Raw genomic sequence first — 21683 nt, forward strand, 5'->3', positions numbered from 1 at the left:
TCATGACATCGCGCTGTGCTCCAAACAAACCGTTGCTAGGGCCGTTGTCATGAACACATGCACGGGGCCTCGACGTGAGCTGAGAAATTGTCTGATAAGAAAGTGGATATTTTTTTGTAAGCATTATGCCTCCTCGATATCTGATCACGAAGGCTCTTTGTGTCGTCTCAGTGCCACAAAGCGTCGATAGATGCCAGTAATAAAGTTCCACAACCAGTTTTTCCTTGCTAGCGGACGACACGATGGCTTCGAAGGTTCAGTGGTTCTTTCTGAGGGAGTAGGCGACTGTGTTAACATAACCAGGTGGTACGAGCAACGAAACTTAAACGCTCGGGGTATACGTTCTATAGGATATCGGAAGCGAAGAGGGCCCGTGCACAGCTGTGATCGAAGCTCGATTGAGGCGCGCGAGCACCTGCCCGTAGAGCTCGCTTACACAATATTTGAGAAGGGAAAAACACCGTGAAGCCGAATCACGTACGATGACGACGTGAAGTGTATGCCGACGTCGAAGTGGAGGCCAGCACACGTTTCAAGGAGTTCTGATGGCGCAGAAAAGGCTGGTTCAGTGCTCATTTGTGTGGTCAAATGAATTGTCCGTATCAGATATATATATATATATATATATATATATATATATATATATATATATATATATATATAATTTTCCCGATGTTCTTTTCCAGCTCATTTGGTATTTGGGGTCTTACTAAAAATTGAAGGATCGGCAGGATATTTTCTCAGTGTGATGGTCAAGGTACGAAACATACGCCCACATCGCCAGTCTGGAAAACGAAGTTTGGGGCCTTACGATGAGTTCATATTATGTTCTAAACAGATGCCCCTCTCGCTATAGTATATGTTTGGCAGATATCCACACGTCTGATGACTTTCGTCAGACAGTATCCCCTATCGCACGCAAATACGATTCGTTTTTTTTTTTTTCGACGTGATCACTTTTTTGGGGTCTGCCATGTTCCCAATAAACACAAAATCAAAACCGTATCATTATGCAAAGGACTCACGCGTTCGTCAAGCGTCCGTCGTCCGCTGCAGGCATTTTTAAACGTCCCGAAGACCGGAAATTGAAGTCGCAAATATTTCAGAAACAGCAGATTCTCCGCCAGCTTCTGCCGTGGTAAGCGTGGAATCTATGCTTTCCGTATCTATTCTTTTAAGACGTTTAAATTGCGCGTCCATAAAGCAGCCCAATCGAGCCGCTGAAAGCACTCTGTAATCTAGGCACACTGCCGATGGTAATTCATCGTCGGCGCATATCGACGCCAGCGCCGCTCTGCCGGTCGGCCGGCCGGCCGCGAAAGACCTCGGCGCCGCAACAACAACACGCGTGGCGGGACTCGGTCAAGGAAAAAAAAGCGCGCGCGCCGCACTTCGGCGAAAAAATAAAAAGTAAACGAGAGAGTACGCTCAACAAGGTCCCGCGCATGCGCACTCTGCTCCCGCGCTCCTGCACGCACGCAGGTCGTCTTGTTCTTCCGTTTGTTCTGTTCGCTGGCTCACGTTTGCTTTCCGCCTCGTGAGAACCCAACACAAACGCTCGGTTCGCCTGGCAACCAGGAATACCCGCACGCGCAACTCACGCCCACCACCGCGGTTCTCGCGCGCTTGTGGGGAGTAACCAAAAATAAAAGTCGCCAAGTTATGAGGATTCAATGGCAGAAGCAAAACGCTTCCCAAGTTACGACGAATTTTCGGTAATTCGTTAATGAGGATCGCTCCAAGCTCGACATTCTTCGAAGTATGTCGTTCTTTTTCCGTGGGCTTTAGGCGGTGCTCGTCTTCGTCCAACTCGTTCGGCGACGGCCGCAGCCAGGCCGAGCCTTTGGTCGCTTTGGGGCAGTCCCAAAGGGATACCTCGGCACTGAGTCGCTGGCGCCGTTCGGGGGAAAGAGTAACTTGGGGCTTCGTGCCGGCCAAGCTTTCGGAAGTGCCCGAGTGCGTGCTTCACCGCGGTGCACTGGGAACACGGACGACCGGTCTTCCTTTGGGCTGTCTGACCTACGAGTACCTGCCCCGATGCTAATGGCGTTTCAGTGGCAGGAGGGCGCGCGATACTCGCCTGTCGCAATTAGGTACGTTCCCTGGTGCACGTCAAACGCTCGTTGGAAGTGCGCCGGTTGTCTTCGCACTGCCTCGCAATACTGAAGAGGGCTCAAGAGGACATCGTTGAACGGAAGCGGCGACGCACTGAGCTTCAGCGTGCTCGCCGTGCCAATCAGAAAGAAAAAATAATAATAATAAATAGAACCGCGTTTTAGAGATGCTAGAAACGGGGAATTAATTTGCATGGCTTTACGTTGACCAATAAGTACGAGGCGGGACCCAAAAGTGATTGAAATTAATTTCTGGAGGGCGGAGCATTCATACTACCAGTGGCGTTAGCAGTCCTTAGCGACATTCCTTCAGAGTCAGTTTGCCGACCGGCGTCTTCTGCTAAAATTCTAGCGGCATGTTGTAAAATTTTCCCCCCAAGGTGCTTCAAAATCATTCCTCGTTATTTTTTTGCAATGTCTGATTTGAAGGACCTTTCACATCCACAAAACGTTTTCCTTTCAAGACTTGTTTCATATGAGCGAACAGAAAAAAAAAAATTAAAGACGTTTGCAGCTCCCTGTAATGTCCAATTAGAACAGCTCTTGAGGAGGAGAGGAGGGTATGCCCCTCCTCCCTCTTCGTACCTTGTCCTCCTGGTCTCCACGTCCCCTTCCTCCTCTTCCTCCTCGTTCTTCCCTCTCCCTCTTCCCCTCCTCCTCCCACCTCTTCCCCCTCGTTCTTCCCCTCCCTGCCTCCCACCATGACGTCACTCGTGACCCTCGTGACGCCACTCGTGAAGTGAAGGTCGTGACCTTCACGAGTGACCGTGACGTCACGTGTGACCTCATGAGAAACATCCCAGAATGCAACGCGCGGGTCACGAGGGACCCACGCGTTGCATCATGAGATGTTTTCGATAATTCAACGCGCGGGACCCTTGTGACGTCACATGTGACGTCATTTTGGAAAGTTTCCCATTTTGTACCGCGCGGTTACGCCGACGGCGACGGCGACGCCGCTTAAGCAGGAAACGGGCCCCTAAGGGCTGCGCCCTAAAAAGTCACACGGGGCAAGGTCCGATGAATAAGGGTGGGGGAGGGGGGGAGGGGGGGGGGGAGGGAGGGAGGGAGGGAGGGAGGGAGGGAGGGAGGGAGGGAGGAGAGGGAAGGGTGTCATGCCATTTTTGTTTAAAAAAATTGCTGCTTTGACAGGGTAATGTGTCCTGGGGCATTGTCGTGATTGGCACCGCCACTTCCCCTTTTCCCAGAAATCGGGACCTCTCTGCCTGAGTTGCGCAAGGCTAGCAAAACTCCCGGGTAGAACACCTGATTAACAGTTTCACCAGGAAGGTAAAACTCAAAGTGAACAATGCTCGATTTTTTTTTTTTTTTTTTTTGTTAGTTGCGAATGTCGAGGGTGGCCCTGAACGAAGTTGGTCGTCGATCAATTAATCACCGGCGTTGAAGCGAGAAAACCTCTGTAAACCCGCGATTTTTAAATAGCATCTTTGTAAGCTGTTTGAAGCACTGTAAGAGTTTCCGCCGCCGTTTTCCCTGAACGAAAACAAATTTCACGGCCGCACGCTGTTCCTTCAAATCAAACACTGCAAAAAAAAAAAAAAAACGAGGATTGATTTTGAGGCGGTTGGAAGAAAAAAAAATTGCAACATCCCGCTAGAACTTTCACACACGATGCCGGTCAGCAAACTGACTCGGAAGGGGTGCCGCTAAGCGCTGCTAGCGGCGGAAGCTGCTACTACAAACGGCCTGCCCTCCAGAAATGTGTTCCAGTTACTTTTGGATCCCCTCTCGTACACTTCGAAGAGTCTGTTCGGTGTCCGCTGCGGAGTGCGTCATTGCCTCTGGCTCGAGAGAAACGTATACACTGACTGAAAATGTGCGTGCATTACTCGGTGTAAAGCTTCGTCTCATGTATTCAACGGAATGTGGCCTTCCGACATGAAACTTCAAAATACTATCGCATTGTGAAGCGAAGCACCGCGAAAACGCAGCCCGAATTTTATTATTATTTTTATTTTTTTGCAGCATGCGCAATTGAGTTGTTTTGCTGCGGTGTTCTGCGCCGTCCCTGCCCGCCATTCCTGGCGTTTTCTGCTGCGTCCCCGCAGGTGGCCGCCATTCCTCCGTCTGCCCCTTCTCTCTTGGGAACTTTTCGCTCTTCCAAATTCGTCCCTCTCTCGTCGAGCGCCAGGGACGCAGCTGTACTGCGGGGCCAAGTGTAGCAGCACGCGTAGGCCGAGGTTCTGGACAACAAGAAAAAGTAACGAAGGATGCACCTTTGCCTAATCGCATCTAGCAAGTATAGACATACTACTGCTCGATTTTTCGAAAGCATTTGATAGAGTTTCACACTCCGAGCTAATCATCAAGCTAAAACATGCTATTGGCGAGGGACCTATAGTCAGTTGGATTGAAAACTACTTATCAAATCGTTCCCAGTTTGTGCAATATGGACAAGAGGCTTCAGAAACTGTCAGAGTTACCTCCGGCGTTCCGCAAGGTTCTGTCCTTGCGCCAGTTCTCTTTCTACTTTTCATTAATGATATTACAACTAACATTGATGCTAAAATTAGATTATTTGCGGATGATTGTATCATATACCGGGAAATCAACACATCGGATGGTCACCTTGTACTAAATAGTTCTCTCCAGTTAATCGATAAATGGTGCGCTGATTGGCAGATGTCCCTCAACGTGAGCAAAAACTGTTTGCATGTCTGTAACAAGAAAGAAATCTATCTCTGAATTTCAGTATGGCTTTGATGATGTAACGATTTCACGGATGACTCAGTGTAAATATTTAGGCTTATTTATTACTTCAGATTTAAGGTGGGATCTACACGTAAATCATGTAACGTCAGAGGCATTAAAAAAACTTATGTACATAAAAACAACACTCAAGCTAGTCGCTACACCCACTAAACTCTTAGCATACACTAGCCTTGTTAGACCAACACTAGAATATGCAAACATCGTTCGGTTTCCTTCCACGAAGAATAATATAGCTAAGCTTGAAAATATACAGCGCAAAGCAGTAAGATTTATTTTTAACAAATACAGGCGACCGACTCACCCACTGAACTTCTTAAAAAGTGTGGTCTTTTTACACTAGCTAACAGGGCAAAGCGACTTAGGCTTAAGTTCTTGTACTCTCTGCTGCATGATGCTTTCAAAATTGACAAATCCAAGTACGTCTCTTTTTCAAATACTAGACAGACCAGGCACAAACATGGTAAAACCTTGACTGAATACTGCTTTAAAAATGACTGCTTCCGCTACTCTTTTTTTCCTTTAGCTGCCAGAGAATGGAATCAACTAGATCCTGTCCTTACTAACAGCACCTCCATCACATCATTTCTATCTCGGTTGGATGTTTTATTGCACACTGATGTGTAATTATGAATGACTTTAATTGCATTTTTTTACGCGTGATTGAACAGTGGTTGTTTAATTTGGCTTTGGAAATGTATGTTAACCCTTGTGTATTAATCTTAAAGGTATTTCTGCTCTAATTTATATCCCAGTGTTTATTGTACAAATTACTTGTATTTTTTTGTTGTAGATGTGATGAAATGTGAACGAGTGTGTACTTACTTTTGTGTGCTCCTCCCTGCGAAAATCCCTAAGGGATTGGCAGTATTTTTAAATAAATAATAATAAATAAAAATTGGCTACCAATGATTTTTCTTCAAACTTTTTCCTAGGAAATTGGGGGGAAGTGGGGAAAAAAAAAAGAGGGGGGGGGGGGGGTCGGGTCAGGTCAGCAACCACTTGGCCTAGCCAATCCTGTAAAAAACAAAACAAAAAAAAAAAAAAAAAACTTTTATTTTTTTTATTTTGCGCTAATTGTAAAACATGTCACGGGGTATTACACTTGTCTTGGAAGTAAAACGCCTAAAGACCAGGACAGAATATAGATGCCGAAGGCTATTGCACTCCGACGTGGAGCGCAGTGAACGTATTGTAGCGCAGAGCGTGGGACTTTGATTGGCCGGCGAGTAGGAACTCGATATCTGCGGCCAATAGGAAGCTCTGTACGCTGCGCTACGCCGCGTTTGCTACGCTCGACGTCGGAGTGTAACAGACCCTTAACAGGACACAGCGTGTCCTGTTATCACTCTTCTTTCCCTGTCTTTAGGCGTTTTACTGCAGAATGTACAAGCAACTAGCCCAACTTCCTGTCTTATCAAGGCGAACGCCTTTTATGTGTCTCATCTGAGAGAACGTTGGCGACACCAAAGGTCCTAAAATGCGCCAAGAGTGCGTCGTCAGAGAGCGCGCTGTCTTCGGAGGTTCGCTATCACGTTTACGTCACTTTCAGGGGAATTGGAGGAAATTAGGAAGGAGGACAAAGCGAATTAAGAGGAATCAAAGTGAATTAAGGAAATCATGTCTGTCTTTAATGCATCGGCGGTTGGGCTTTCAGGTTCAAGTCGTCTTAGGGATAACATCAGTGACTTTCCTCCATTGTGCGGTGGTTTCGACCTTCTAATAATCGGCACGTCATTTTCGACCAATTTCGATAGAACTTAAATTGCGCGAACTATTGTCCTTTTTTTCTCCCTCGACGGCTTGTATCCCCGGATTTGAACTAGCCACCGGAAACAAGGCAACTCGATCGTTTGAAGGCCGCCGCCTTAGCGCTCCCCTCTGCTGCGAGAGGAGCCAAGTTGCGGCAAGGTAAGAGGTAGAGAGGATATATAGAAAGGAGGAGGCTGACAAAAGTGGAAAGCGCCAAGTGTACGTTGGGGACCTTTAACACAAAATTGGGTTCATCTTGAAACAGCGGGAATGTTACACGTGCGGAGAAAAGAAGTGGACGATACTTTTTTTCCTTCGTCCTTCTAACATTCGCGCCGTCTCAAGATGAACCCGTACCAACTAGACCAGTTATCCCGTCTCATTGGGGTTCAACGTGACAAAGTTAAGCGGGACTCGAATCTCGATCCTATCCGATAAACTTGGGGACGGAAAGAACGGGCTGGGCACGCGTTGTGTGGGGCTGACGTGCGTCGTGATGTCAGGCTGGCACGTGACAGCCGGCGTCATATCAGCAGTATATACCCCGTATATCCCTATAGGGATACTTTGCTTATGTGACATTGACCCGCGTGTCGGTCCGCTTTTCTTACGAAACCTTGCCTCATTGGCGATTTTCATCGCGTGTTTTTGAGCATATACTTCCGTGGCTTCGTCTGTAGACCGCCAGGTGCTGCGAATACTATGATGCGCTCACAAAGGCTGGCGAGCGAACCGGCCGCCACAGCTTTCTGTTCCAGCGGCTAGGTGCTGTCGAATTTCGCTGAAGTTCCTCAAACACATTCCGCGTTAACGGGCCCCGGTAATAAAATCCGAAAAAAAAAAAGAAAAAAAAAAAAAAAAACAGAGAGCTGAGGAAGGGGACAGACTCGAACCGGGTTGAACTTCCCCTGCCTGCTCCGATATGGACGAGCGCTGCATGTATACCGCGTAGGAATAAAAATGTTTGACGAGTTATTGGCGAGGAGATGGTGGACCTATATAAGGGTCGCTACGTCCAGCTTGTTTTCCCCAGAGGCGTGTTTACCAACACTAGGCGCGTGCGCTGATTCTTCATCTTTCCCGATTGAGCACGAGGCAGTGAGATTCGTGCCCGGAGCGCAAGTTCGTCTGCGTCTCGCGCAGGGGCTGCGTTGACATCAAAACGCTGAGCTCTGATTGGCTGTGATTGGAAAGATCGTGGGTGGACCTCCATGCAAGCTGCCTTGAAGCCTACCCACTATCGTTCGGATCGAGCCAATCAGAGCTCGGGGTTCTGGCGTCACCACAACCCCTGCAAAGGAAGCAGACGAACTTGGGCTCCGCGTTGTTTTGCTGCGTTCGTCTTCACTGATTGAACACGAGCCGAACGCTGACGCGCACCTCCGCTGCGTGGGTCGCAAACAAGCGTGGTCCCCACCGGTGTAGTTTTCAATTTCGCCACTAGGGGCGGGACGGTTGGATCCTCTTCCCAATATATCGATACGTCGTACAATGTCTGGAGACACTGTCTGCGGCGTATTCCTTCCTCGTTTAGGACGGTCATGTCTGCGGACATGTTCGAAGCTCAAACGCCTGGAACATGCTTTAGGCCGCAGATTGTCATCGTGTCTGCACTTGTGCCTTCTGTACGACGCTCGAACAGTGCGACTACATGTGACGGTCAAAGAAAGAGGTCGAGTGATACGACTCACGCAACTCGGGAGCCTCCGATGACGTCCGCGATTCCTTTATCGATTTGATTTAACGCAAATTGTGTTAAATGGCTGACTCAGTTTCCGGGTACGCGATCCCGAAAATTGTCGCACGAGTGCCGCATCAGTGGCCGGAAGTCCCGTTCAAGTTCCATCCGAACGCTTGCCCAATCTGTGGTCGCAATCGCCTCCGGCGGGGGACCCGTAAAAAAACCCATGGCGGTCCGGTTATGTTACGCCGCATTCACGGAGCAGCGTTCGACACCTTGGCTGTGTTCCCAACCTTAGTCGAGTAGATCCCAGATACTCCAGGTGGTCATATCACGAGATAGCACGGACAGAACAACGCTGGACGCCCGTAGGTGTTCGAGCGCCAGGTGCGCAACAATAAAGGCTAGTTCAAACATATGTTTGCAGCGCTACATCAGCGTGGAAGCAGCGCTGACTCGAACGTGACTCAACACCGATGTATCGATGTATCATCGTTGTATCACTAATATAGTGCAAAGTTATTTCCAGCGCTGCAGCGCTGAGCTAGCGCTGTGGTGTATGTGTTAACTGGCCTTATAGGCCCATTCATGCCGGAGCGTTTGCTTAATTTTATTACGTTACGTTATAAGACTCCGCAACATCCTTGCCGACATAATATTCATGGGCTTAGAAAGGGATTTGATACCCGTTCCGCTTCACCGTCTACTCCTGAAACTCTCTCTTCTCCGGATCAACCCATTTGTCGGCAGATGGAGAACATCATTCCTAACCAACAGGCAGCCGTCCTCGATGAATAATTATTTTTCTACCTCATTGCCGGTAACCTCAGGTGTCCCTCAAGATAGCGTTATTGGCCCCCTACTATTTTTAATCTTTATTAATGATCTTTCTTCTTGAATTAAATCTACTATTCGACTATTTGCAGGAAAAATACTGGATTAACAGGTCATTACATTTTTCAAGATGACCTCGACTCCCGAAAATCCTGGTGCTCTAGCTGGAAAATGAACATTAACCCTGGAAAATGCAAGCAAATGACTGTTTCATCGAACTCCAACAAATCATTCGTTCGATATTCATTACTAACGCAGCGACTAGAATATGTCGCAGTCTATTAGTATATTGGCGTCTATGTCTGGGTAAAAACTTATCATGGAATTACCATATTGATAACCTTATTACTAGCTCATTGAAATCGGGTTCTTAAGGCGTCTATTTTGTCCCTTCTGCAACAAAATTACTCGCGTATAAAACATTAATTCGCCCAAAACTTGAATACGCCAGTAAAATATGGCATCCACATCAAAACTATCTTAGTGCTAAATTACATCCATAGTAACCCTAAGACGTAAAAACAATAAAAAAAAAATAAAAAAATAACGGGCAGAATAACCACTTTGTTGTTCTGTCCGTCTGACAGAACAACGTTGCTATCCGACAAAAACTTCATTGTTCTGTTCGTCTTCTTTTTTTTTTTTTTATTGTTCCTACGTTTCAGGGTTACTATGGATGTCATTCAGCAGCTCGCTTGCATTTTTTTTTTTACCTTTCTTGCTAAATCAGAGTTTGTTAAAACTAAAACAGCTCGCTTTATATTATATGATTTTTCACCTGCAAAGCAGTGTCTCCGCCTTGAAATCAAACCTTGGTCTTCCTTCCTTAACAGCTAAGCGCGAAACTAATTGGATGTTTTTTTTTTTCTTCTTCATAGCATTTCGTATAGTTCCTCATACTTCAGAAATACTTATTGCCAATCAGCTTATTACATTTCCTCTCGAATCGATAACTCGTGCAAACTTCAGCAATATCGGTCGCACAATAACTCTTACATATTTTCTCCCCTAATGCCGAACATTACTTAATGGAACAACTTGCCGGACCAAATCGTGACCAACATAAATTTTCTAGTGTTTAAAGCGCTCTGTGAGCATTTGCATTATGGCTAATGTGTGTGCGAATTTGTGTAATTTTGCGTACTTTGCTTTTATAGTCATTTTGTGACATTTTGTAAACTTGTGCAATGTTCATCGTGTATTCCCTTTTGTTGATGATGCCTTTTCGTGAAATGCATCTGAAAGGACGCCTTTGGGGTAAATAAATTAAATGAAATGCTGTGTGAACTGGCCTTTAATGGACTGGCGGAGCACATTGGGAAACACGGTTCAAGCGATACAACCTCGAGTCGCCGGCACATTATGCCTATATTATACGCGCATAAAGCACGCGTAATTCACGCCAGGACATGTCCTGTGCTCCCCGAACCTATCAGAGGAGTGATCGAGAAAAGTTTGGATTTTTATTACCGGAGAATGTGTTTAACCACTATTCTGAGAAATCTGTCACGAAGAACCTCCGCGAAGGGCCCTGACGTCACGTGAAAGCATGACGTCACGTGACTTCACTCGATGTGACGACGTCTCGTGACGTCATGATTACACGTAATGTAATGACGTCACGTAAGACGATGATGTATCCCCTGACGTCACATACACCTAGCATGTGGCCAGCTCATTCACAACGCATTCTGCGCAACTCGGTCTTCGTCAACATGATGAAGCTCCTGCCATTTTTTTTTTAATTTTTTCATACATCTTTTGCGCAGCTAGTACTGGTAATGGACGAGCGACTTATTTTTTGCTTATTATACTTTTAGAAATGGCGCCTCGGAATTTTTTGAAGTCGCGACTAATATTTTATAACTGTTTATTACTTGTTAATTAATGGTCTTTACATTAATATATTTTTTTTTTAAATTCGTTCTTGGTTGTGTATTTTGTCAACTGATGTGTAAGTAACGGGATTGTTCTAACTTCTTGTTATCTTACGTGCTTCGAGCTAAAAGTAAGCGTGTGTATACGTGGCCGTATAATCGCGGAGTATGAAGCAACCGCCTACGTGAACCGTCGTCTTGATGAAAGAATGGTTGACTGCCTGCCATTTCGACCGGGCTAGCAGCAGGGATGCCTCGCCAACGGCGTGTTCTACGCGGAGTTCCCTGTCTTCCGCGTCCCCTGCGGCTCCCGCTCGGACTCGTCAGTAACGCGTAACTTGCACCTATTTAACGAAGTAACGAAGTAACCACCTCTAGTCACTCTTAAGAGGAGGAACGAGTAACTTATATTCGTTACTTATTGATGAAGTTGCGAGTAACGGCATTTCTTTACGTCTGGAGGGGAACGTGTACAGCACAAGCGCCCAACCTGGCCCTCACCTCAGTTCGTTCCTGGAATTTGCCCGACGAGGAAACGTTAGATGGACCACAAAAAGATGAGGCATGCCAGTACAGCCGCGGTTATCCCTGAACTAACGCGTTAGAAAACGAAGAGTTTAAAGGGATACTTCAACGAAATTTGAAATATACCCGTCGTGTTCACAAATCGGCTGAATATGATCCACAATATCCGTAAATGACAATCGCACGTTTGTATTTTGAGCCTGGTCGCTGTATTTTTCGTTATAAACGGCCCACTCTGGCAAACGCTCGGAGAACAGCCAGCGGAGAGCACGTCACATCCGCCGCAATCGTGACGTAGTTTGTCTCGGGACCTTGCGTCCCGCTCTGTGGACGTAGCCCGAGATACACTTTCCGCCCGTCGATGTGGCCCCTCTCCAAGGTCACGTAACATGCCCCCCCCCCCCCCCCCCCCCCTCCAAAAAAACAAACAAAAAAAACTCAGTGTTTGATGGAACGATCTGGTCGATGAAACATCGTTCTATGCACTGATTGCCACCGGGCTGTTCCACTCCGGACACCGAATCGGAGCCTGCGGGGTCGATCCGCTTGTCCCCCGAGGTCCGTGCAGAAGGCACTTCTCTTCCTCGGACGACGAAGGCAGGGAGCGAAAGATGCTCGGCCTTGCCGGAGTTTACGTTGGACGTGTGTGCCGAACTAGACCAGGTATATTTGGCGCTTTCAGAACGTGTAGAGAAGTGGGCATCTCCCGAGCCTCGGCTACCAAGCATCGGCAGGAGAACAGTTGCGAGAAATACGACCTGTAATTGTAGAGGACTGGCCAGACTGTTCGCGGTTGTAGACCTGTGATCCTTGAGAGCGCAGCGTCAAAGAATCTGTAAGCAGTGAGAGAGTGCAGGCGAGCTGGTAATCAATCGTCATCTTGTAAACCCTGAGATGGGGAACGATAGATTTTGTTGTGTTCGTCCGTTTTTTTATCGTTCCCCATCTCAGGGTTTACAAGATGAAGAATCTGTATTCGTTTCGCGAGTTGCTAGTGTCCGAAAAAGCGAAAGGTGTGGGTTGAAACGAAACTAAGCCGAAGATTCTGAAGTTCCCTCCACAACTCAATCCCCCGCAGCCTATGACACAAAGGAAACAAAAAAACTGTCCTATCAAAACGCTTTTATATATATATATGCGCAGCAGCGGGGAACAAAAAAAAAAAAAAATACACAGGGCTGCCGGCTGGCGTCGTCTGCTCGCGTCCCACTCGGTAGCAGACGGCAGCAGCCCACGTGACCGACCGGGGACGAGCTTGGCGAGGTTGGGACGCAGCGTCCCCAGCCACCGTTGCCGCAGCAACCGGTGACGCGCCGCGCTGGGCGTCATGAATAAAGAACGCCGGGTTGCTCCGCCGCCGAGCTTCGAGTTCGTCCCTCGATGCGGTCCCGTCGCGCGCGCGGGACAGCGGTGCTCGGGAGTTCCCCCACCGCCGCCTACGCAGCGTCGGCGTGACGCCGCCGGACTTCGACGCCGATGCCTGCATTAACCGATGGTGGTGACGCGGTCGGGCGGGGTGACGTCCGTCCGTCTGCCGGGACGACGGCCGCGCGTCGCGAGTGGGCTGTGCTTTGCTGCTGCCTACGTCTGCCTTGTTTTTCTGGTCGGGAACGATGACGTCACGGGTCGCCTTTCCACAGGGAGGGGATCGCAACATCTGCCGCTATACTTTTTCCTGCTCCGGCTTTCCTTCTTTTTAATTATTTTCTCGCTATTGTTTCGGGAGACGGGTCGAGCGGAGGGTGAGAGTGAATATTTGAACAGGATTAAAGCGACTGAACGTTACGTGCGCCGCAAAAAGCAACGTGGAAAGAAAAAAAAAAAGGAATGAAAAAAAGCGCCCGGGAATCACGAAGACAACTGCCGCCGCTATTGTAAACGCCGGATCGCGGCGACGTACTTTGTGTAGTCGGCATGCGTGTTTGCGAGGCGTTAAAAATTACCGCTCCGCAGCTGTAAACGGTACCTGTGTGTGCGTAGACGCCGGCAAACGAGGCGAGCGGCCGCGCGAGCTGTGAGTTTTCACTTTTGGCTCTGGGTAATAGCCCCCGCCATTGTTCCCCGCCTGCGCTGTGTCAGCGGGAGCGCGCTCTTTATTCTCACTGCCTCGTTACCGCGCTTTGAGGACCACTTGCCTACAAAGGCCGTTAACGCCCCAGCATGGCTTGGCGGCCCTATTCGTCTCCGCGAGCTCTTCCTCTGTAGGTTTAGTTAGAGTTCCTGTATAGGCTCCCTACGGGAGCCAGAGTTGCGCATTTGTTTTCCCCCCGCCGCCACGCCGCTATTCGCCGAGATCCATCACGTGAGGAGCAAAGCATCCGGGGGCTTGCAAGAAAGCCATCTTTACGGTCGCTCCGCCGACGTTTCTCTTGCCCCGGCGTATGTTTCCCTGCTTTCCGCCTCCTTTTCCTCCTCTCCCGTTTGCCATGCGCGGCGGCGCGCGCGGCGCCGCTATTCGCCAAATTTAGTCACGTGAGGAGCAAAGCATCCATCTCGTGCGGGAAAGCCGGCTCTACGGCCACGCGCCGAGGCTGAATGCGCAACTCTGCTACCGTAGGTAGCATATACAGGAACTCTAGGTTTAGTGGCCGACGACATTCGAGTCATTTTGTGATGACTCCTGAACATATTCGTACGCGGATCTTTCTTTTTTATTTCCTGCGTATTGGAACTTCTACACCGAGTCGGATTAAACGACCGCGATAAAAACAAATTAAGTAAGAGACTGCGTGGCTCTGAAAATAATTTTCCCGCCTCTCTTTAAAACGTAGAACAGCTCCGCCGTCAAAGATTATTAACGTCCCGCAATGTCTGTGTCTTTCATGGACATCGACCAATCACTTGACTGAATGAAGAAAAAGAAACGAGGAAATATAACAAACTCGGACAATAGTGGCTACGCAAGATCGAGAAAAGCTTATGGTAACCGTTGTGAAGCTGCAATAATCTTGTTGTTGAAGCGGCGAAGTTTCGCCATCAGATGTTTGCGCAGATCCCGGACGTCAGAGAGCACCTTCTTTTCCACTGACGTATTGCTTCTAAGCTTCAGTGTTCTAGAAGCGCGAGTAGTAACAAAAGCGAGGCCAACGTCACAGCTAAGCGTTATACCGAAAAAAAAAAAAAAGCGGACGGCCGCTTGTTGCGCTGCAGTCAACTTCCATGTAAACATCTTTATTGTGTGTGTGCGTTTTTTTTGTGTGTGTATTGTCATGTTGTTGGCCTAACGTAACGTTTTTTCTCACTTCGTTCGGTTTTATAGGATGCATAAAGTCAGATGCAGCTCTAAATGTACATGTTATCTTTTTTTTTTTTTTATGGAGTTTTTTGGTTTATTATATGAGCCTTTTTTTTTTTAGCCGTTGGAATGTGAAACTGTCGGAACTTTCCCCCCTCATTTATTTGGTCGTGTTCTTAGCAACATTCATTTCTAAGTTGAAATAAATGTTATTTATGGTTAGGGCGGAATATTGTCAGGATAAATTTTTTTAATAAAATAAAACTTTTTTTAGTTGATCCAAACTTACGTGAATTAAATCTTTTCAGCTAGTAATTAGTGACCTTTCTATCACTAGATGTTTGTGCTTTTTTTTCTTTTTAATGGCTGCTTGGTAATTTTTTACCTCAATAAATACCCATGGGCGCACACTGATAGGCAACGATAAACTAAAAGAAAACAAATATGTTTTCAGTATTGTTTTGAGGATTGTTTCATTTAATTCATAGCTAAATCGGTGCGACTTAAATCCTTATAACCAATTTGATTTCATATAAATAATTATTTATATCAAGATTTAAATTATCTTGATTTTTATTATCCACTCTGCTGCTGTAGGATTACATGAAAGCATATAATGACATTCTTTGTTTTCTTGCTATGGCAAAACAAGGAAGGAAGCGTTTTTATTGTGAATTATGGCTACAGATCAGTGGAATACCGAGAATTTAACAGCACAAACGTTCAGCAACTTCAGCATATACCATATATGAACAGGGAGCAGCTGAGGAAACCAGGCCATAGCCTGATTTTCTCTCCCCTATTTGAGAGCCAGTCTACCAATAAAGAACATGACACTACAATAATTTTGGGGGATCAGCAGTTTTCATTTATCGGGCAGAAGTAAACTGAAGAAAAATATCAACGTTGTTTATCTCGCTGCAATAATAAACTACCCATCACCGATCCCTCAATCTACGTCGGAATGGAAAGCTAGCCGTTGAGACCCGATTTTTTATATGTACCTCTTTGTTGCGTGATGCTTCTTTAAGTCGAGGGTATGGAAAAATAAAACATCAATAGAAACAGATGATGGAGTACAGCCGCAGCTAGAGGATAGCTTGTGCTCAGTTCAGTTTGATTAGACTTACGTTGCGGTTGGCGACATCTGCCAAAATGAAAAGCAGGGTCGCAACTTGCAGGGAACGCCGTTGCACAAAACGACGTCCTTAGAGCAGGATCTTTTTAAGAGAAACGAGAAATCGACTATTATTATTATTATTTTTTTCGTTTACTGTCCGTTAACTGGAATGGAGGCATGTCGCGATTTTCTATGGAACGGAAAGTAGATTGACGTTCCTTGTTTTCATTCACCGAGAACTCAGCCTCGTAATAACTAGAGCAAATGCTAAGCCTATCTACTGTCCTCTTTTTTACTTTTTTTTTTTGCGTGCTCGTGCATGATTTTTGAGTTGGTGTTATTTGTCTTTATATCCCACTGTATATCTACGCTATGTCTTCGCGCTTGTCGTGTACACGTGCCCGAGGGCTATTCTGATTTCACTCGGAAGAAAAAAAAAACGAACCCTCTTTTTCGTACCGCCAAAATTGGAACAATGCAGGACCCAGGGCTCCGACCCCACCAGAACGCGGTGCTAGCGATTGAATCGAGGTCTTTGGGGTTTTCAAGACATAAGCTTCGGGCATACTGCTAATTCATCGAACAAAAGACAGACTGTTTGAGGCCCGTTTGTTCCTTATAGGATGACGGTCAGATTGGTCGTACAAACACTGTCCGCAGACATGCTCCAAGCATACGTATGTAGAAAGCAAAGCTAGGTTCATCGGCTTGGCATCATCGAACACTCTCCCGAGAAAGCGAATGAAGAAGAACAGTGGGCTAAGCTTGAGAGGATGTAAATTGTTGTCCTTCTCCCCTTTCTATGCATCTTCCTCGCGTTTAATTACTGTTACCAACACGCTCGTTTTGTATTTGAGAGAGAAGGCTTCGCACCGGTCCTAGGGCATGGCGCGTCAAATTACTAGGGCAGGAATGCGCGAACCTGCACCGATCGGCGAGTCACTCGCAATCCACGAGAGAGCGCCCGGATGCATCCGAGAAGTCAAGCACCGCACGCTCCTGCGCAGCTGGCGCGTTTAAAAAAGAGCGTAATTGTCATTTTTGTGTTTCGTTTATTAGTAATTTATATCGCAAAATGCCCGTGTCGCCAGCATCTTTTATCGCATTTTCCCCGTTATTCCCGGAGAAGTGTTTTCCAACATTAAAACAGTTTAAATGATATGGTATTATTTTATTTGCGTCGTATTAAATATATTTTTACGCAATGGGATTTCGCGCGAAAGGTGTGAAATGAGAGTTTGCTCGCTTTGCCTTCCTTGTGCGTGTACCTAGATTTCTCCGAGAGATATTCCATCGAACTTTATTATTTAATGGCGCGTCTTTGTTCGTATTTGATATTGCCGTTTTATTCCATTTTGCATTCCCTAGACTTTAAATGGTACGCTTACTTCATAAAGTAAGTGGCATTTAATATTGCGATTTTGGGCAAAATGAGCGGTTCTCAAAAATGGTTAGATTCGAAAGTTAAAGAACCTCACTTGTTTGGGCGCTTGTTGAATGGTGAGAGCGCGTTGTAAGCATAACAAACGATAAAAAAAAATTGAAAGACGTTTACAACTTTCTGTAATGCGAATTAGAGCGCAGCTCTTGACGAGGAGGAGGGGAGGGTACGGGGGGCACGGTATGCCCCCCTCCTCATCCGTACCCTCTCCTCCCCTCTCCTCATCTACTCCTCCCGTGCTCCTTGCCTCCTCCTCCTCCCTCTTGCTCCTCCCTCCTCATCATCCTGTCTCCTTCTCCTTCCCCCTCGCCCTCCTCCTCCCTCCCGTGTGGTGCATCATGGGAAACGTCCCATAATGCAACGCGCGCGTCACCGCGGTTCATTATGGGACGTTTCCCATAATGCACCGCGTGGTTACGGCGACGGCGACGCCGCTGAAGCCGGAAACAAGCGCCTAAAAGCTGCGCTCTAAAAAAAAAAAAAAAAACTCGGAGAACGGAGTTTGACAACAAACTCTTCCGTTTGTTGAAAGTATCGTTGCCACTTACTCGAAATCGAGATTAAAAACAAAGCAAATGCCTCTACAAATGCAATTTCCGAGCGCCCAACCAAAAGCCTCGGTCGTCGGAACTGCCCCGTACGGAGTGGCCTCGTCCTAAGCTGACAATGCCTTGGGAGCTGTGAGCCCGCCGGACCAATCATGTGCCTCTTGTTCATCACGTGACCCCGCCGTCTGTGCGTGGGTACGGGCGGGTGCCTGATCACGTGGCCAAAGATAAAGTAGGACTGGTCCGAGGAGCACTGCATCATGCAGAAGACACGGTCCGCAGAGACGATGACTTGAGCAGACGGGCCTCACGCATGTTCCAAGCATGCCATACGAAATGCATGCTTCGAACGTGTCCGCAGACAGTGTTTGTACGACCATAAGCCTCCTCTATACTCACGAAGCCTGGTAGTTCGACGACGGAGCCATAGAGTGTCCGGTCGCAGATTTGAAGCGCGAGGATCTGGTAGCACAGAGCATCAAAGAGCCATTGCGCGGGAAGCCTGGACGTCAGCGCACAGCTTTTGCAGCGGCGAAACACTCGTTCGCTCGAGAGAAATGTGTTTCGGCGTCTCGCCGCAGCGGGGCGCCCGTCACGCGGCTCTCCTCTCTTCCGTTGTCTGCCGCTGCACCTTTTCCATTTCGGCGGCCGCTTCTTGTGGCGATCTGCCAGGCTTTGTCAGTATAGAGGAGGCTATGGTAGGACCAATGTGACCGTTATACAAGGAAGAAACATGCGCCAGACAGTGTCTGCAACTTCATTTTGTCGGATGTCAGTGTGACCGCGGCTTAAAGTGTGTGAGTGTCAACCACCCCTTAGAAGGGGAACTAGAGGCCAGTAAATGAGGGATCAGACATTCCCGGGGCTGACCAATCATCCCCGCACCGCTCAGAGGAGATGGGGCCTCGGTGTCACGATGTCACGGGCTTGAGGTGGTAGGAAAAAATCTGCGCTTATCGAGTTTTATGCGAGCTACACCGAACAACTGTGAAAGAATCTTTTAAACGTGCAAGTTTGCGTCCTGATGAGACTCGTGAACACGCATACAAATAAAACGCGGCGACACAAACGCTGACCCAGAGACAAAATACAAGGTAGATAGGTGTTAATACATTTCTTGTTTCTACAGAACTAAAAGCGTCCAAGGACACGACGCAGAATCCATGATCGGCGCAGTTTCCCACGGCTTTCGCGTAGTTGTGATGTTGCGATCACTTGTGTCCGAAGGCCCCCACTTTGTCTCCTCTTCTCGCCCACCCCATTTCCCGATTTCGGGGAGGATACGTCCGCATCATGCAGTCCCCGACGTGCGTGCGCAGTCTGCTTCATCTGGCCGTCTGTCGACGTCAGTCGCGGCGTCGCAAACACCGCGTGGGAAATATTCAGAGGGAGGGGGTAATAAAAGAAGAAATGTTCCTCCTCACGGCTCTCCTCAGCTTCTGCCATAGGCCCGGCGTACACGCTCTGTCCACGGGCCGACAGTGGAGCCGAGGCAACACATAAGTTGGACCAATCATTTACCGGCTTGTGCGCCACGAGACACCGCTCTCCCCGCATGAATTTGTCGGAGGAAAGCACAGTCACGTGGCACTGGATCGACGGTTGATTGGTAGAGGTCGTCACGCTTGGCTTCCGCTCCACTGTCGACTCGGGGTTGCTCAAAGAGCGCAGTCGGGGCGGGCAGGCAGGCAGCGATCGCGGTTGGACCGAAGCGCGTCCCCCACTTGTTAGGCCTAATGTGGCTGCCGCCACCCGAGGGCAATCCCGGCCGATTGCCCGGCTGCCGCGCGCCGCCCTTCCCCGGCCGAACCGTGTAATTTTATTACTCGGGGCCTCGGCGGATGGCAAAAGAAAAGAGGCCGCTTCTTCGCTGTGTGGTCTCCCCCGTCGGGTGGCTCGGGTCCGATGAGACGGCGAGCGCTCCGCTCTTGGCTGCTGCGTGGCCGATGAAAGAGCTGTTTGTTGAGCGCCGCGTGAATGCACCGTAGCGCGGAGAAGACGGACTCGTGTGACGGGTTGATTTGCTCCGTTTTGGTGTACGGCGATACCAGTGAATAGCCGTTCTTTTTAACGCAGACATTCCGTTGTTAGTAAACACGCGGCTAGTGGTTAGATGCTAGCCAGGGCCGACCCTTAGTGTCGGCCCTGGCTGGCACCTAACCACATCCGGTCTTCAACCAAGGACAAAAGTCGACAGACCGACTGCCAGCCGAACACCGACGCAGCGCTGGTCTCCTCACTGATTGGACACCAGCCTCGCTCCCGATAACCAGCCAATACTGTGTGGCCTCCGTTGCTGTGCGTCCTATCGCCAAGCCTTTCGAACGCTTGCAGAATGCGCTTCCTAGCCAGTTTGGAGCTGTGGCGTCACCCCGTGGCGACGTTGCGAACTTTAGACATGTGTGCTCCAAACCAGTCGAAGGTGAGGGCATGTACCCGGGCACTAATGCTAATGCATTTAAAAAATAAAAAAAAAATAAAAGAAATGCAGAAGCCGTTGATTCTGTCTTTTTGGTTACCTTGTCGCGCTCTGTGTGCTTGTGGATCTGCAAGTTCCTCAATGAGATTCACTATGGTTGATCGAACGCCATTTCTTCGAAACCCGTTTTAGAAAACGGGCACGTTTTATCGAAGCTGGATGTATAGAAAACGGAGCCTCAGTTTAGAGAAATTCCGTTTATCGAGAAGGGGGCGCTGCTTAAAAAAAAGGCTGCCTACTTCGCGCGTTTATCAGTGGGGCTTATCACCGCAGGGACAGTCTCCAGCGGTTCATTACAAAACTGTGGCCGAATTCGCTAAAAGGAGGCTCATCGCCATTTTAAAAAGAGTTTGTCTATGAGGCGAGTTGATACACTGGGTTCGTTCGCTAAAATGAACTCCTTTAAACGACATCTTGTAAACCCTGAGATGGGGAACGATAAAAAAAAATGGACGAACACAACAAAATCTCTTTTTGAGATTTTGTTGTGTTTCGTCCGTTTTTTTACCGTTCCCCATCTCAGGGTTTACAAGATGTCGATTAATTACCAGCTCGCCTGCACTCTCTCACTGATTACAATTCTTTAAACCTCCTGTCTCCGCGGTGAAGGTGCCCCTGTGGTTGTTCCCGTCGCCTGAGCTTTGGCCTCTGTTTCTTCTCGGTTCCTTGCTGGGCGCGGCGGATGGTCCAGGCGGCCCGGAGACGGACGGCGCTTCCCCAGCTGCTGCCCTGAATGCAAGGACTCCTCGGGACGTCGCTCCACCACCGGCAAAGGTGAGACGCCCTGCAACCTCACCCTCCCGCGGCACGGGAGATAGCTCCGCCACAAGATTCCCAAATAGGGCCAAAACTCATTAATAATACGCTTTCCTTCCGTTCCGATCATTCTTTTAGGTGACTTCAACTACCCAAATATAGTCTGGACTGGCTTGCATGCTTACAGTCACCCATTTTCATCAGACGCGACTGACTTCATAAACATGTGTAGCGATTTCAGCTTCAGTCAATTGATGACTCTTCCTACTAGAATTACCCATACAACAGCCAACATATTGGATCTAATTTTAACAACGTCATCTTCTTTAATATCTTCAATTAGCACCATGCAGGGCATAAGTGATCATTCATTAATACATTTTGTCATCGATGTTCCTGTTAGAAATGCTCCAAAGATTCAGAAAAAAATACGCGACTATGCTAAAGGTAACTTCGAGGCCATTAACAGTGAACTTTCTTTTTTTCTTGATGATTACTTGCCGCTCTTTTCGGAACGCTCAATTCAGGAAAATTGGGATTTATTTAAAACGCAGGTTGTGCATCTTACTAATACATATATACCTTTGCGCA

General features: G+C 47.9%; 1 long non-coding RNA gene across 1 annotated transcript in view; it reads left to right on the forward strand.

The window, feature by feature from the left end:
* LOC121837020 overlaps positions 1-21105 on the forward strand; it is a 201626-nt gene extending 180521 nt beyond the window's left edge. The window contains exon 3 of the long non-coding RNA XR_006078059.1: positions 21028-21105. This is a non-coding gene — a long non-coding RNA (uncharacterized LOC121837020). The remainder of the gene's footprint in view (positions 1-21027) is intronic.
* Positions 21106-21683: the final 578 nt, after the last annotated feature.

Source organism: Ixodes scapularis, unplaced genomic scaffold, assembly GCF_016920785.2.
Source record: "Ixodes scapularis isolate PalLabHiFi unplaced genomic scaffold, ASM1692078v2 PGA_scaffold3__209_contigs__length_174095766, whole genome shotgun sequence".
Classification (NCBI taxonomy): Eukaryota; Metazoa; Arthropoda; class Arachnida; order Ixodida; family Ixodidae; genus Ixodes; species Ixodes scapularis.